Source organism: Mustela lutreola, chromosome 6 (assembly GCF_030435805.1).
Source record: "Mustela lutreola isolate mMusLut2 chromosome 6, mMusLut2.pri, whole genome shotgun sequence".
Taxonomy (NCBI): Eukaryota; Metazoa; Chordata; class Mammalia; order Carnivora; family Mustelidae; genus Mustela; species Mustela lutreola.
Window position 1 is genome coordinate 143,005,567 of NC_081295.1, and position 18,109 is coordinate 143,023,675.

The 18,109-nt window shown below is 47.1% G+C and overlaps 1 protein-coding gene and 1 long non-coding RNA gene across 2 annotated transcripts in view; one reads left to right on the forward strand and one right to left on the reverse strand.

Moving 5' to 3' along the window:
• Positions 1–18,109, reverse strand: part of NEDD9 (neural precursor cell expressed, developmentally down-regulated 9) — a 187,624-nt gene that overhangs the window by 49,310 nt on the left and 120,205 nt on the right. The gene's annotated exons all lie outside the window — the stretch shown is intronic.
• Positions 1,895–3,479, forward strand: LOC131834525 (uncharacterized). Its single transcript, XR_009354923.1, has 2 exons — positions 1,895–2,305; positions 3,074–3,479. It is a non-coding gene; the product is annotated as an uncharacterized LOC131834525 (long non-coding RNA).

An 18,109-nucleotide genomic window follows, 5' to 3' on the forward strand; every position in this document is an offset into this window, starting at 1 on the left:
CAGGATAGAGCGGATAGAGGGGAAAATTCCTTTTCACGGGGTCTCAGGATTGAGACTCGGTGATTGTAGACAATAGCTGTCCCTGAGTGGGATGGGCTCCAACCAGACTACATGCCTGGGATGGAAAAGTCAGCCCGTATTTTTTTCCTGACCTAGTTGGATCAGAATCAGTTTGATTCCCCTCCCCCACAAATTCCCAGTGGATTAAAATTTTACTTTTATGATCCAAACAAAAAAGAACAGGAGAGCAGCTGTCCTGCAAAAGTGGTTTCCAGATACAGGGCTCATAGTTTTAGATCAGTTTAATATGGCACCGATACCCTGAATGTGAGCAGAAGCCCCCCCCACCCCCCACCCCAGCGGTCATAATGAGGTTGACACACCCGTTTGGGCCTCAGCTTGGACTTTGCTGTTCCTCATTTAGCCTTGGAGTGAAAATGAGCCTGAGTGATTTTGCAAGGTCTTTCTGAACACAAATCAAGCATGTGGCATACTGCACTGTGAAGGATCTTCCTGACAGTCCCACAGTCTTCTGGACGAGTCATTAGTTTGCAGGAAATTGTTTCTGGTGTCTGTCTGGATCAGTCAAAGGCCTTCTCATCTGTAAGATGAGTCTTGTGGCCTCCAGAAGATCGAGATAACATTCCTTTGTCTTCCTAAGCGGTAAAGCTGAATCGTTTCGTTTGATGAGTACCATTGAGTAGGTGAACACTATCTCACTCCTTTTCAGGGCTTTCGAATGGTTCCCCAAAGCATTTGCTGGGACTTTTTGTCATTTTGTTCTCTCGCTAGAAAGTTTAATTCATGCTAAGTGGTCCTCTTGCTTTCCTGTTTCTCTCCTGTTGGGTAAGACACCTTAAATCTACCTCAAGTTCATTTTAGGGCAGTATGGGTTGGTGTTAGTTACCTTGGAGTCCGGTAAACTGTGTTAGAATCTCAACAAATTTTCTTAATGTCTTGACTTTGGTGCCCTGAATATAAATTAGAGAAAATAATACTATCTACTTGCTGGAATTAGGAGTATGAATGAGATAATATGTATAGGGGCACTTGGGTGGCTTAGTGGGTTAAACATCTGCCTTCGGTTCAGGTCATGATCACAAGGTCGGTGGATCGAGTCCTACGTCAGGCTCCTTGCTCAGCGGGAGTCTGCTTCTCCCTCTGCCCCTACTTGCGCTCTTTCTCTGTCTCTCTGACAAATAAACAAAATCTTAAGAAAAAAAATGAGATCATGTGCCTAGAAGTTAATAGTACCCAATACATAGTAAGATCTTAATTAATGTTTGTTTATTAATATTTTGTTATTATTTCATCTTAAACTCATCACATATTATTTTATTGCTATATTGTAGAACATTATTATGCTATATAAATATGTCAAAATCTATTTAATTATATTAATTACATCTGTTATCACTGTTAGACTGCTGTCAATATTTTAAGGATGATAAGTGTTCAGTAAAAGGTAGAGAATGGCTTTCTAACTTAGCACAGCTCGACTGAGCACCTCCCAGCTTCTGTTTCAGGTGAGGAAGTGATAGCAGCAGCCCAGACACACACAGTCGCTTCCCTCTCGGAGCTTACGGTCTACTGGGAGAGCTGGACAAGAAGTCAGTGAAGATGTAATGCAGTTTTGGAGGAATAAGTACCATGAAGAAAAATTAAGCAGGGAAAATTGCTAAAGGAAAACAGATGAGGCTTGGGTGGGGAAGCGTCTTCTTTTAGAGAGAGGTCAGGGAAGCCCCTCTAGAGAGGTAATATCGAAGCAGAAATCTGAATGGCATGAGGCATCCACTCAAAGATCTGGGGAAAGAACATTCCAGACAGAGGAAAGGGCGTGAGCTTGGTATGTTTAAGACCAGCATCCAAGCCAGTGTACCTAGAGTCAGGGACCTGAGTGCCAGAGGAAATCATCGACCTGATCTGAGCAGCGAATGATGTGATCTATTTCTCAGTGTTTTTACCCTTTGTGTAAACACTCAAGGGCAGCAGGCTGTTGGTTAAAATACTGAGTCTTAATGCAGCTTACATAATGCAGATAGCTGTTAGTTTAACAGCTACCCTGTGCTCACCAACGCCCTGGCAGCCCTCAGCCCTGCCACTTGCCTGCTGGTCGGCCAAGGGCTCTATTTCCCCAGACTCTGATAGAGGCAGGAGCAAGGGACATGGCACCAGGCACCGTCCAGATGATTTTCCAGCTGCCGCTGGACCCGGGCGTGGATACGGCCAGAAATCAAGAGGATGCCGGAGGGAAGAGATTCTCCTATGCACGACTTGGGAGGAACCCATGTGGCTGCTGTCTAAGGTCAGAATGTGGGAGGTCAGGCAGCGAGCTCAGGAATCTAGAGCAGTCCCTCGGAAGGGGACACAGCTACTCCGAGGCTGGGTGCCTTGCACAGCGTGCCGCGATGTTGGCTCGTAACAGCAATCTCTGCTTCAGGCCCATTCCCTGTCTCTCTCCTCTGATCTTTTCCAGTCCTTCCCTTGTCATTTCCCGACCTGCTTCCTCTCCCTGCTGGAATCTATCTTCCACATCACTACCTGTTTAATTTCTAGAGTCCAGAGCGCCTCACATGGCTACTGGGATTAAAAATCTCTAGGGACCCTTCAATGCCTTTAAAAGCAAAATCTGCCGACTTTGGCATAGACTATAATGTGACGCCCCCCCCTTCCTTTCTGGCCTCATTCCCTCCCATCCCCCCACCCCCCCCATCCCACCCTCCAGCCAGACTGGGGGGACTCACCAATTCCAAGACACCCTTGTACTGTCCTGACTTTGCACAGATGGGTCCCTCTGCCTAGCGCGTCCTCCCTTCACACGTCTGCTATCAAGCCGAGCCCCAACACGACCCCTTTTGTGCTTCCTCGTCCGCAGCCCCCACTCTGCCCATCACCTCCTTTCAGAACTAATTCCTCCCTCCGTGCACTATGCCCCCATTGTTCTTGGAACACGGCCCTCTTACAAGGCTTTTCCACATTGTACCATAATATTGGTTGATCTCTGTGGCCCCAGCTTCGAGGTGCGCTTCAGAGGGACAGAGCGGTATCTCGTTCATCTCTGTGTCCCCGGCAGGCTGATGCCTCACAGGGACTCATGTGTCTCCTGCATGAATGGGCGAAGAAGAGGACAGAAGTAACTTCAATGGCTACTGTCTGGAAGATCTGCGTGATACTCCGGAAAGGAATGGAGAAAACTTGAGTTTGAAGGCAGTAGTGTGGCTTCCATGGATAAGAAGCAGAGATAAGATGCAACTTTTCAGAGCCAACTCAAGGCCTCTTTCTGGTTCTGGCTCTTGGACATGGTTTTGTCTGAGAACTATAGCTTGTGGGCCTCCTGTTTTTGTATGACTGATGAGCTAAGAATAGCTTTTACATTTTAAATGGTTGGAAAAAAATAAAAAGAAGAACATTTTGGGAGATGTGAAAATTACATGAAATTCACATTTCAGTGTCTATAAATAAAGTTTTATTGGAATACAGGCATCCCTTCTTTTATACGGTGTCTTCTGAGCCATAATGGCAAGCTTGGGTGGTCGTAAATTGCTCCTCCCAATGTATTGTTTGGCCCTCCCCAGGAAATATTTGCTGACCCATAGTCTAGAATATTGCAAAATATATCTATCCCTGAGTTCGGACTCAAGTACAAATCCTTCCACATCTACAGAGAAGCAATCTAGAAATACCCCTTCTAGGGCCATGTGTTACCATTTCTAGTTTGAAAACAATCTACAAAAACCAAAATTATTTCAAAAAATAATCCAACACAGCAACTTTTCCATTCTGCAAATCTCCAGAAACCTCCCTAAACAAAGATGAGCCACCAACCCCTGTCCTACTCAGCCTTGATGGAAACCCCTCCCAGCTGCCAGGCCACCATGCTACATATCACAAACATGATTCCATTGAGTATTTCTCTAATATGACAACCTTAATTTTACAGGTAACAAAATTGGAGACCCAGAGAGGTCACATACCTTGCACAAGGTTCCAGGGGAGGGGTGCGGGGTCTGGTGTGGGAAGGCAGGCTCTCTGGCTCCTGAGTCTGTGGGTCCTTGCCATTATGCCTACTGGCCCCCAGTATCCCCTGGGAGTCTTCATTATCTGAGCCCCTACTTGTTAGTTAGCTCAATAAGGTAGCTTGTCCTTCAGAGTGGGACTAAACCCAACTAAAGAGCAAGCTGTCAAGTTGTGACACAGCTTATCGAGCCCTGCTTGTCTAGACCATCTCCCTTCATCATCATGCCTCTCTAGATCCCATCTTTCCCCTGCTTGCACCCCGTCTCCTTCATGAGACCTTTCCTTTCCATTGATGATCTCTTCCCCAGCCATTGTGTCTCTCCCTACCTCTGCCCTGCGTCGGTGCTTTCCAAAGCTGACCCTCTTCAAAGCAATTATGAATGCTCCGTGGGCCTGGGGTGGGAACCCGGCATTTGTACATTTTTTAAAAGATCTCCCAGATGATTGCGTACACAGTGTGGCACGTATGCCTTGTCATTTAGTGCTTAGGTGTTGCCCTTACTGTTTCTTCTGGAAGGAAGAGCTGCTTTTCTGCGATGAGATTTCAAGCCACTTGGGGAAGGATTTATGTAGGCAACTGAGTCTCATGGTACATCTTCCCAGAGCCCTGTGCCTTGTCCATGCTCCCAACCTTCACTGATACCAACATGGAAAAAATAAGTCACTTTTCAACCAGCAGGGGAAAGGCCATCTCCCGCCCTAGGCAATAGCTTTTTTTTTTTTTTTTTTTTTTTTTTAAATCTGTCGAGCTGGTCAAGTTCTTGGAATGAATGAAAGTCTATTCTTAAAGAGATGTTCCAGATATAGTCTCGAACACTTGTTTCTTCGTGTGCTGGGAAATAGAGTGTTCATTCACTTTCTCGCCTCTAATATTTTGATAAAAGAGACCCAGGAAGGCCACCCAATCCTAACCCTTCCCACCCAACCCCTCCCTTAACAATGATTTTATTTTTATTAAAGTTTTTCTTCCTACCCCCCTCCCTTTTAACAATAGTGTCTGAAGGATAAACTCTGTTTTCTGAAAGAGTTGTTCAAAATATTGTCTTACAGTATTTGTTTCTGCAGATGGAGGATGTTGTGTGTTAAAAAGGCTTGTTGACTCATGATCCCCAAATTACTTCTGATTTGGTGCCCTCTGACTTCTTACTCTCACTCAGTGAAGAGGCACTGGGGAGGGGTGGGACTCTAAACGGCAGAGAATAGAAATGATTCCTCTAGAGTTCTCTTTACAACGCGACGTGATGGATTCCCACACTGTGACGACTTTACAAGATCTCACCGCCCTGTTTTACTGAGCCAAGTTTAACAGTGTGTCATTGTGACCCTCCTTTATAAAAACTCAACTGTCCTTTTTCCCCTACCCCATTTCCCACCGCCTTCTGCCATCTGTCACAGATTCTTCGAGGTGGCTTTTCATTTCCTTGAGGGGGAAGTGCTAAAATGGCGTGTCTTAGACCCCATCAGTCCTCGATCAACCTATGAAAGAACGCGTGAAATCCTGCATCATCAACACGCCACTACAAACCTACATAGACCCCTTGTAAATCGCCCCTGGTGATTACGGGTGATACCTGGACGTGATTTTGGAAAAACTGTAATTGTGAAGTTTTTGATGTTTTATATGTACATCCCTAATAGTGTTATTATGACTTGGGAATCCTTAATTACTACCTTTCCCCCCACGAAGAATAAAAAACAAAACAGATTAAATTATATGTCAAGCAACCTTGCTCAAGTCTAGTAAAATATGATAGGCAAGGTTGAGGCCCCATTCTAGCATTTAGGATTTTCTCCACGTGAAGGATTTGGGGAGTTAATTTAGGGCTGAAATGATGAGAAAGACGAATGTGCGAAGGTTTACATTTCTGCTCTTTCAGTGTGTCCAGTTGGGCACACGGATGATGTTCGGTGGAACAAAAGGGCTTTACTGGTAAAATTGTGCAGGCTGCGGGCAAGGCTCGCTCCTGTTTTCTCTTGCTGTAAGGTACCCTGTTATTTCACGCTTCAGGTTGTCCAAAAAAACCATTCATTATGTGAAACTGAAGTCTGTTCTGCTGCTAGAAATGGCAGACCACGGATCTTTACAAAGGTCAAGGGGATCTGCCACAAACATGTAGACAGAAATCCCATGCCTGGGCAGAAGGTGGATGGGTGGATGGACCCGCCACAAGGACATTGCTATGTGATACATATCCGGTAAGAGAGGACAAACACCCCAAGCTTCCTTCCTGCTCCCTTTTGTACTTCCTTTATACATTCTCAAGTCTGAAGTCTTCCTGTTCTCTCCTTGCATCTGTATCTACGATGTGACGTGATAACGTGACATGATACACTGTTGCCTCTCCGCTTTGTGCTCCTGTCCAGGCGTAGTAAACAGAGACACTTAGGGACTGTGAGCCTGACGCGCCTGGATAGAGCCGGGGGTTCTATTTCCAGTCTATTTCTCCAGACACACAGGCCATTAAAATTCACCTTCCGCATCCAGCCTCCAGCCTAGCTCCAGGTGAGGGTGGGCAGGAGGAAGATGCAAGCGGAGGTGGGGTGGGCAAGAATCAGGGAGCAGGGCGGGGTGGGGGTTTTAAACACCAGATGACCACTTTTGTGGAAGGTACAGTGTAAAGCATTTCTTCAGGGGTTGGGGATGCATTCCTCCCCAGCCCCCACTGGCCCTGAAAGGGGTCAGCTCACCCAGTCCTCCAAGGAAGGTGGCCTCCTGTCCCTTGCCGCCCTCACCAGCTGGGGCTACTGAGCATCCAGCAGGCCCTGTCCCAGGGCATCGGGCCTGTCTAGCCAGCCCCAGTGGCCGCCAGCTGGCGCTGATGAGAGAGGGGAAGGAATCCGAGTAATGCGGGGGCCTTGTGGGGGGAGTTGGAGGGGGACGACAGGACTGGAGGAATGTGATGTGGGGACACAGCTCAGCCGGCACTGTTCAAGCCAAGCTTTTGAAGACTTTGATTCGTTTTAGAAAGCAAACAAACTGCTCCAGCTATCAGCAATCTTTTATTTTGTCTGCGAGAGGAATGCCTCTCCAGCGTGGGCTGGGCAAGGGGCGGCGGTGGAGACACGGGCATCCACCCTTGACTTGCCATGTGGAGTGTGGACGGCGCGTTCCTTTCCGCCCACTGAAGCTGAGAAATGCAGAGCAGCTCTCTTCCTCGAAGAAGAGCCGAGGGGGAGCCCTGCTAATAATTGAGGCTGCCCGAGACCTTGAGGCTCCCTCACTCACACCACAGGGGCTTACGGAGGTTGAGTGTAAATTTCCATCATTCGCTTATGTCCTGGCACCCTGAGACTTCAAACGAGGGGGTGGAGAAGAGGGGGGTGTTGTGAAGGGTTTCTAGAACTTTGGTGCCTGTGGTTCTCGTGATTCATGCTCTGGCCAGCCTTGGGAGCTTCTGGTCTTCAGAGTGGCTAGAGAGCTGGAGGAAGAAGCAAGGCTTCTGCTCATTCTGCCCCTAGAAGATTGGGGCCACGAGTTCCCCTGATCCAGATATCGTCACCTCGAAATCACTCTTACATCTTCAAAAGCCATCTCCCGTGCCGCTCTGGTCACCAGGAAAACAAATCTCTTTCCTCCTTGCCCAGTCAGGGCTGTGCTTCTGCTTCTCCCCTAAGCCCACCCTGGGACTCAGCTTCGCACTCCCCCTTCTCTCATTTTAACCCTAATCTCTTATATCCTGCTCTCTCTGGGTACATTCAGGACTTCCTTATCCTAAATAGAGAGCCACAGTTCCTTGTTCAAAAACCCAGAGGCCAGACGTGTTATGGGATTCCGAATATTTCAGATTTAAAAAAACAGACTGACCTGTCCCCCAGACTACACAGTTCCCAGTGGGCCTGGGGCCAGCCTCCCGTAGGCAAACTCATTCATATTTCAGCAGGAAGATGTATAAAGACTCACGCCAAGTTGGGTAAAAGAAGAATATGCATTACCTTGGGCCAACCCAGGTCAGGGTTTGCTGCCAAATGAGTTGTGAAAGAACTCTAGACTTTCATCCTTCATTACTGTGGATGAGTGAGCAGGGGCCACTATACCCCCTAGTTCCTCTGGGCCTTCCCTTGGACACCACTTCTTCCCCCAGCATCAGGCCGAGCGCTCGCTCTCTAACGCTCCCCATGACCAGAGGGCCAGAGTGAGCAGTCTGGAGCCTGACCTCCTATGAGGGCCTCGTCTCCTCTGCCTCTGCCGTCCACTCCGTGGACCACGATTCAGGCCAGCGTCTCTCAGGCTTTCTATGGGGACGTACTGGGACTTTCCATTCCCAAATCATTTACAACACATCAGTCCATTGTAGTGTAAGATACTTAGCAATATGTTGCTAGAGAAATGGAGTAAAAAAGAAGTCTGAAATACAAGCCTTGTCTCTTGTCTTTACTATGGAATCCAGGGATATAAAACGGCCCCCCTCTAACTGCCACTGGGCTGTGAAGGGCTTGCTCTCCACCTCACTATTGCGGTGGACCTGGGGCGGGGTGGTGTGTGGCCTGGTGGGCGGGGCTTTGCTGATCACATTTGGGGGAGCCTTCCTCTGCCCACCACGCTGGAGGCTCTCCTGGACCCTTTGCCTTACCTGGCTTCCAATGTCTCTATCACCACCTCCATGGCCACAGGCTTTTCTTGCTGTTCCACGGCCCTCGCCAAGACTTCAGTCTCCTTTCCAGGCAGGACTTATGCCAGGTTCTGCCCTCAACCTGTTTTCTTCTATGCTGTTCCATTATGTATCAATCCTCTGTAGTGACTTCTACTCTCATTCTTGGGTAGATGACAATCGGATCTCCTGGCCTGTCTTCTGAGTCCCAAACTCACTTCCTACCACACCCATATAGTCCAGAAGTACCTCCCTATTCACGTATTGTGACAGTTAATTTTATATGTCAACTGGGATAGGCCACAGTGCCGAGATATTTGGTCAAATATGAGTGTAGACATTGCTTGAAGCTATGTTGTTGATGAGAACAACATGTAAATCAGTAGACTTTGAGTAAAGTGGATTATCCTCCATCACATGGGTGGGCCTCATCTAACCAGTTGAAGGTCCCAAGAGCCAAAAGTCACCCTGGGAGAAGGGAATTCTGCTCTAGGCTGCCTTTGAACCTGAGCTGCAGCATCAACTCTTCAACTCTTAACTGGATCTATAGCTTCTCAGTCTGCCTTGCAGATTTGGGGCTTGTCAGCCTCCACAATTATGTGCCAGTTCTCTAAAATCTCTCTCCACACAGATGCATGCACGCACTCATGCCTCTTGGTTCTATTTCTCTGGAGAACTCTGGTTAACATACATATGAACTTCCCAATGAAACAGTGTCCATTTCTAACTATTCTATTTCTATTTATGATTGTGTCTCAGGTGCTTGAATCAAAAGTTCAGACTGATCTTTTGTTGTTGTTGTTGTTGTTGTTTTCCCTTCCTTCTTCCCACATCCATCAGCCAGGTCCATCCCACATCCTCAATATTTATGGCATAAATACCTTTCTTTCCATTCATCTGCTAATGAACATGCCCAACCACCACTCATGCCTGATCTAGTGATAAAAGGTATCCCCCTGTCCATGCAGATAGGCTCAAGAAATTGGCATGTGACGCACAGAGCCAACCTGAGATCTTCTCTGAGATTTTGAAAAAGAAGCTTGGAGACAGAGGACCTCTCTTTCTTTGGATCATAATGTGTAAATGTACATTTGGTAGTGAATATCTTTTCCTCATTGTACAGAGTGTCTATAGCAAGAGAGAGTGAGTCCACATGCAAAAATAAACAAAAGATATTTGGAGTGGAGGAATGGAGAGAACACTGATGCTGTTGTCTGTGCCTCTGGATCAAGCCATACCTGACGTTCATTTTTAGACAACCCAATTCATAAGGCAATGAACACACTTTTCTGCCTAATGTATTTAGAGTTGAGCTTCTTTCATTTGCATCTATGGTGTCCTGACTAACCTTCTGCCAGAAAGTATTCTTCTAAAGGGCAAAGACTGTAGCTTATTCATATGTATCTCCTAAATGTGACACCACACTTAGGATTTTCTCGGTCTATGTGTTGCACTGAACTCCTAGCTTGTCCTTAAGATATCAGCTACATTATGAAATTGTGTGTGAGAGGAGAGGGAGAAATGACAGAAAGGAACATTTTCTGCAGCTTCTATGATGGCAAAAATAGAATAGAGCCCATAAATATAGGGACGTCCCAGTGTGATGGCAGTTGGGGTCATGGTGGCCCAAATGAGAAGCAGATCCACCCTTTCATTGTAAATTCATTGACTGAGAGACACAGATTTCACAAGGAAAGGAAAAGCCAGACATATTTTTACTATTAAGTGTGGGGTAGCAGTGTTTCGTCTACCTATAGATCCGTATAAATATTTATATTATATCGCCTTTCCAATTAACTTGTACTTGTTAATCACTGCCGAGATTTCACTCATCCGTCCACCGATGCTTACTAATTGCCCAGCAGAATGTTAGGCACCCTGGGAATTACAAAGATGACTATACCCAGATGCTGCCCTTCCTTCTTAAATACCTATTACGGTAGCAGCCAAGAGGACTTCATGAAGATAAACTCGTGTAGGAAAAAAAAAAATCACACCGTAAAGTTATGTAAGTTTCTATTTTAAAATCATCTGGTTCTAATTTACTAAATTTAATGCTTTAGAGTCAATGCCAAAGTACTACACTTGATTTATGGAAATACTTTAGCACATTTTTCCATCGTGCTCTTGTACAATGTACTTACCGCCCTTTTGTTATGGTTAGAAAGATTATGGAGCTTAAAAAAAAAAAGCCTCTTTATGAGCTTGGTGATATTTTATTATAAAATGCCATAAGAAGTCCAGTGAACACTAATACTCACTTAGGAGCATTCCACATGGTTTAGCCTTTTTTTTTTTTTTTTGTATATGTATATGTATATGTATATAAATTTAACAGAGAGGTCTGGAAAATGGATATTTAAAAACTTGCACCTTATGCCAAACCACTTCTTTTCGGGGCAAACAAGTACTTTAGGGCGTGGAGGGGTGGTGGTGGTGGTATTTAAATGGCCGTCATACACTACTACACCGCTAACGAAATACTAATAATGTCAATAGTGAAGGATACAGAATGTCACAGACTCAGACTTCTGGAGGGAACTTACCAACTATTCCAGCAAAATCGAATCGGAGAATGTGGACATAAACCAGTTAGCAGGGCAGAGGTGGAGGTTTCAGGAGATGTGTTACGTTTTCTCTCCTTGACGTGCTCACCCACCAAAGCGGCAAAGGTAGATCTGTCCCAAGGTCCTGGGAACGAGCCGCCTCTACGTGACCTTTTGGGCTCTGGGCTTGACCCGCTCACTTGACCAGTTCACCTGGTCACAGAAAAATCCAGACTTTGTGTCAGGCTTTTTGCCAGAGCCTCACGGCCCCAGACATGCCCATGAAGGCTGCCCTGCATGTTCAAAGTGGAATTTAATGCTTGTGTGTATGTATTTGGCTTCCACGGTACCCAGGCTTTGCTCAGCTTACCAAAAAAAATGAAGGTTTTACACTTTGCACCCACATACAATAAGATGGCTGCCTAGGAATTCCTCGTCCGCCCTGCAGCTTTGCATTTCTTTAAAACAAAGAAACCTCATTTCTCTCCAACAGAATTTAGTCAACTCTTGTAAAGGAAAAATATGGCAAAGCCCAGGCCATCGAAATGTTTCCTTTTGAGCGGGAGATCTTTATGTTGCTATATAAAGGATGCAGGTGACCCAGTGCCTCAGAAGGAATGACAGGGGAACGTCTAGCACGGCTCGGGGGCCTTGAACTCAGTCCTGGATCTCCTCCCAAATCCAGACAAAGCTTGGGCAGCAAGAATCTATCGAATGAATGTGAATGTGACTCTTCCCTGTCTGGCCAAGACTGGTTCTCCACATCCTCTGCCCCTCCCTGGAGCCAGTCTTCCTGAAGAAAAGGGAACACCACGGTTTCTCACTCCTTCTGGAATCTTCTCTGGAGTGCGTCCCACTTCACTTTCTTCAAGTGCATTTCTTTCTCCCCGACCCTCAGCTCAAGCCTCACTTCCTTCTTTGACATGGACTCCAGCCTCTACTTGTGAGTCTTTTTCCCAAATCCTGTGGGATGCTCACAGCCTGGCGTGGACCGTGGCATCACGGGGCTGCTGTGTATCGCTTGTGAACCCCTGGCTGTGCCTTGTTTGGGGGCGGGTGCCTCATGTCTACCATTGACCTTTGACCTTGGAAGCAGGCAATCCCCTATCTGACCCAGGCAATAGCCATTTGTATGTATGGACCCACAATTCACATACATACACTTTACCATCTTCAGTTGTACTATTCTGTGGTTTTGGGGATGGTCATAGGGTTGTAGCACACATCATCACTAATTCCAGAACATTTCTATCACCTTGAAGAGAAATCCGCTCCCCTACAGCAGTCTCGCCATTCCTTGTCCCTCCCTACCCTGGCAACCATGGCCAGCAATCTAATTTCTGCCTGGCAATAGCAAATTATAATGGGCTTCATGCATTTTTTTTTTTTTTCCAGCAGCATTCCAAAAGCTGGCACAAACATGAGATTGCTCATTAAAATTTCTGTATGCATTGAAAAGGATCGCTTCGGTTGTGTGAATGCACATGCATATTTAATACTTTCGAGGGAATGCAGAGCGATAACAACCAAAAAATGGTAATTGAATACAGAAAGGGAAAGCAAAAGTTGGGGCGGAGGGAAGTGCCTGGTGAGTCGGAGAGGGTTGGGGAGTGAAGGCTTTAGAGAGAGAAGAGAAACACTATCTTACAGGTACAAGGACATTACTGTCTTGGTATGTACCTTGTAAGGTCTTATCATTGTTGGATCCAGCCTAGCAAGGACGTCATCTAAACCGTAAGGATCAGGCAGGAGCTGGGAATCTGATCCTCCAGATGAGGACGGAATCTGATGTTCAGAGAGGTGAATGTCCTCCCCGAGACGCACAGCAAGGGTTTAATCAAAGCTTGCTGGTCTCAGATCCCATGCTCCGATATTGCGTTATTTCTTTTGAACACTGTGCAGCCATGGATCTTAAAACTGGTCCTAAAAACCTAAAAACATACCCTGATGAGGAAATTGTTCTTTCACGGAAAACAGCCAGAAGACAGGGGCAGGTATACGTTTTCCCTGTCTGCACCGGAAAGGGGGTCCGCTGTTCTGTTAGGCTGCTCCAGTGCCCAGTCTCTGCGGCCTCCATGGAAAAGCCACTGGAACTTCAGGCCTTTTGCTTCCCTGAAGCCTCTCTCGTCCAGAAGCAGCTTCTTCCAGACCTGAAGATCAGCTCCCGGGTTGGCACTAAGCCTCCCGAATGCCAGAGCTCCTCTGACCTTCTCCAGCTCTGGTAACTTACATGAGGGGAGACAGAGGCCCAGTCTTGCCCCCTGGGCGGCCCAGCACACAGCTGTCCCTGATGGGAGAGTCTCTGAGAACTTGGTCAAGTGTCTCATCCCTCTGACCATTACTTACTGACGCTCCTCAGGGGCTCTGAACTTCTCCCTTGGTTTTCTCTCCCCTGGCAATGCCCCCTCCATTCACAATGCTTCCATAGCCACCCGTCCCCATGCCGAAGACTCTCCAGTCTTCCGGGTGAGGTTATTTTATAGGTTAACTTGGCTGGGCCACTTTGTCCCGATATTTGGTCAAACATTATTCTGGGTGTTTCTGCGAGGGAGTTTGCTTTTGTGGGTGGGGTTCATCTAAACACTTGAAAGCCTGAATACAACAGAAGGTCTACCTTCCCTGAGCAGGAGGTATTTCTGAGGACGTCATCTGCAGCCCTGGCTCTTCCTGGTTCTCAGATTGCCTTTGAACTTGAACTCTTTCCTAAGCATCCCCCATCCGATTTGGGCCTAGCCACCCTCCACAAACACATGAGCCATATCAATCAAATAAATGTCTTTCTATATCTGCACACATCATATTGGTGCTGTTTTTCTGGTAGAGCCTGACGAAAATGGTCCCACAGATTTACACCCCAGTGTTCATCAGTGTTCACGGAAACTCTTCATGGTCACATCAAGTCACGGACCCCTGGCTCTCTTTCATTCTCCAGAGCTCCCCAGAAGAATAGCTCCACATCCAGCCGTGGTAGCAAGTCAGAAAGCTGGCATCTCCTTGCCCTAGCTGACAACCTATCGCTAGTGCTCATATTTACGCTTCGCATGTATCTTTCAAACTATGAGCATCCCTTTGTACTGTCTGTCCCCAGCTGTACAGCTCGGGCCACTCTCGTCACTCCCTGAGTCTCTGGGCTTCCACTCAGGCCTCCCATGAATCTCTCTTTTAGAATGGCCAATCCCATGATGCTCGTTTGATGCTTAAGTCACCTCCCAATTTTCTCAAGAAAAAGTAACAACACAAAATGAAACAAAACATAAATCTCCAATGTGACTCCATACCATAGCTTCTCAGACTTTCTCATGCATGCCCGTCTCCTGGAGCTCTTTTTAGAATGCGGCTCTGGGGGGCACCTGGGTGGCTCAGTTGGTTAAGCGACCAACTCTTGACTTTGGCTCAGGTCATGATCTCAGAGTCCTGGGATCAAGCTTCATATTGGGTTCCCTGCTCAGTGGGGTGTTTCTTCTTCCCTCTTCCTCTACCCCTCCCTCTGCTCTACCTCTCTCTTATTTTCTCTCTCTCAAATAAATAAAATCTTTAAAGAATTAAAAATAATGCAGCTCTGCTTCCATAGCCTGGGTAGGGCCTGGGGAATCTATGTTCTCAGCAAGCTCCCAGGAAAGATAGAGCTGCTGGTCCACAGACCACTCTCTGTGTGTCCACGGCTCAGAGGACACAGCATGGAGAGTTCTCTCCCTCGTGTCTCTCCTGGAACCCAGGTGCTACAGACACTGGCCTTTTCCCCTGTGCCACATGCTGCCTGTCACCGCAAGGCTGACAGCACTTTTCCCTCCCAACTCTTGCTCAGCATTCAGGATTCATCTGAAATGTCATTCTGCTTATTGTGCTGGAGCTCCCTGGTTATATGCCAGCATTGGACACTGTACTTCGCCTACGGATCAACACACTTGTTATTACTTGTTCAAAGTCAAGCTTTCTTACGAGGTCATAGGCATGTGAGGGCAGGAGCCACAGCTGTCTTGTTATTGCCTCACTGGGGTAAGGATTAGAGCTGGGCACCTGGAACTGCATTCATTCATTCATTCTTTTTTTTTTTTTTTTTTTTTTCACTGAATCACCCTTAGGTCTGTTGGTCAGTCAGTGAATATTTATTGAGTCCAGTAGCATTAGATTTGATTGTGAGTGACAGAAAAACCCTAGGACAGGTTTAAACAAAGTAGAAGTTCATTTTCTTCTCATTTATGAAGAGTCTGGAGGCAATCAGCCTGGGATTAGTGAAGGGCTTGATGAGGTCTGCAGGGATTCAGGTTTTCTCCAGCCCACGACGGTGCCTGATGCCACGACCAGCCCCTGCTGGTCTTTTTCCCAAACAGCCATTGTCCTTGGAGGTCGGGAACGTTGTCAAGTTGTACAATTTTGCAAAATGTTGGCTCTGGATAAGAGTTAGAGCCCCACAACAAGCACAGTCGCCAAATCCTAAGTTTAATTGGACACCCCATGAAAAGAAGACAATGGCATTTGAGCCTTGCTGGAATTTCCATTTGACACCCTTCCTGAATTTCCTTCTCAAGGTAGCTTCCAGCAATCTCCCTTTTTCCTCAGCACAATTAGATGTCCTTAACACACTGAGGAAGAAGGCTGCTAGGGCTGAGTCATCCTGAACCTACCAAAGAGCCTTTGGCCACCAGTCTTCTGCTCACAAGTGTTCAGCTGTCTCCTCCCCAGCATATTGATGTCCACCCAGTAGGGCTCCCTCCTCTCCTAGGTCCCCGAGAGAGACCGGTTAGCCGAGTCCAGTAACACTTTTTGACAGTCTTTGTCTCCTGTGGGTGTGTAGGGGAATGCATTGTGACTTTAGCTCTGAGATTCTAGAAGTGGGCACAGCCTACCATCCCCCCATCCCTATTCCTCTGAGCCCTGAAGAGCCTTTCAACTTTACCATTCCCCCGCGTTTCCAAGTTCTCACTTGCCAGTCCATTTCATAAGGCCCCAGGCTCAGCCCCCTGGTTAACAACCTTAAAAGGCACTTCTCCCGGGACGGAGAAATAAAACCACACACCTGCAAATTCCTTTCTAACTTTAACTCTGATCTTTAACTGTGAGTCGATGTGCCCTATTCTAATTTCTCTCCGTACTGTGTCTGGATCTCCCACCTGTGGAAATGTCTCCAGAAGTTTCCTGCTCTAAGGAGATTTAAGGAGATGATGGGTTATATGGTAGGTGTCTCCTTAATTTGGATTTTAAAGGAATAAAAGTGTTTTGTTGTCATGGTTGTTGTTTTGCTAAAATCACCTGCGTTGGCCTGCTGTCCTCTATTAATGGGATATCTATGATGCGGACATTGCAGGGAGATGGTGTTAAACAGATAGGGACATTGGCAGAGCCCAGGGAACTTAAATAAGGAGCTCAGATTCAGGCTGTAGGGGAAATAGCTACCTTCCTTGGGAAGAAGTTATGTCCAGAAGCACCTTCAGCTCTCCTGGTTCTCTCTCCCCTCCCAGGCTGGCAAAACCCATATTAGCAGCCAGGGTTTGGAGGTGAAAGGGCTAAGGCGTTTATTTTCTGCAGCCCCTCGCACCCTGACTCTAGGCTTCCCGATTTGTGTCCAGTTCCCTCCCACTCAGTAGGTTCCAGTGACCCGTGAAAGTCCCAAGCCTCGGAGACAGGCATTCACCCCTCCAGGGATTTAGGAGCAGAGTGACGAGGGGAAAAACAACGCAAAACTGGAAATCGGTATGGCCTCATGGAAGAATATGATCCTTTTTTTGGGTGTTTCCACAAAGAAATGACCCTTTGTATTCTAGTTGCCCAGAATCTTCCACTAATTTCTCTGTGGCTCAATTCCAGGGATATGTTTGCCGTGGGCTCTGCATGGCTTCCTGCCTCAACATGAGCCTCTGTATGTGTGTGTGTGTGGGGGGGGGGAGGGCGGCGAGGGGCGCGGGCCCCCGGGTGCGCATGCGCAGGTTCCGCCACACCAGGAGCCTGTGCACGTGTGTGAGTGTGCGCATGCGTGCACATGCGCACGTTTGTGCATCTGTTTGTACGGATTTGTGTGTTTTTTCTGGTGCGGGGGAAGGGCACGATTCTCCCCTTACTTCCAGCCATCAGTTCACATGATGTCTCTCCCATATCCTGGGCTTCTGCTCAGCCCCTTGGTTGGAGGTCCTGTTACTTGACTCCTGCCAACCACAGGCTGCATTTTGCTCTCAGGCCCTGAGTGGGAGACTCCTCCGCTACCGCAGTCCCGCCCTTGCTAGATCTTCAGCTCAGGTCTGGCCTGCGAGGCTCGGCAGGGACAGTCAAGGCCTCTCCAGGGACAACTGGTGTTCTCATTTTCTACCAGCCCGAGCATGTCATGAACTTTCCGGCCCAGTGACAGCTGAGAATACAGATGAACCCAGAACTCAAAAAAGGCCCTTGGAGGCTCTCGGAGGATGCCAATCAAGTGATGAGCACAAGCTTCCTTTTGAAATATCTGAACCAGCTCGTGTCTCTACCTCATGGTAGCTCATTTATCTCTATTTAATTAGAATGCCTCTACAAACCTGTGCTAATATAATTCTCTGATGGTCTGCGTAGGCCAGTCTCTGCCTTTAAAGGGAGTGAGACAAATTAACCCATGCACCCAGGCCTTCCCCGCACCCCCTACCCCCCACCCCAGCACACACACAATCACAGACACACACTAAAACATGATTCACAGCAAATTGGCGTTAAAGACCCTGGAAGTTATGGTTGACCTTTTCCCAGGCCTCCTGGAAGCACCCTGTTCCATGGTCAAAGAAATGCTACAGAGAAATAGACATCTTAGTTCCACGCCACTTACACTGTTTAATTATGCAGAACCTTCTACACATGCAAAGCTTTACTATCTTAATATGCAAAGTTGGAAGTGACAAATATTGAAAAGAAAGTCATTCCCTGCCCGGCCAAGTCCTGTTTTCCAAGAAAAAGCTCTGTTTCTCAAGTATATGGTTTATTTTTGTGTGTGACTTG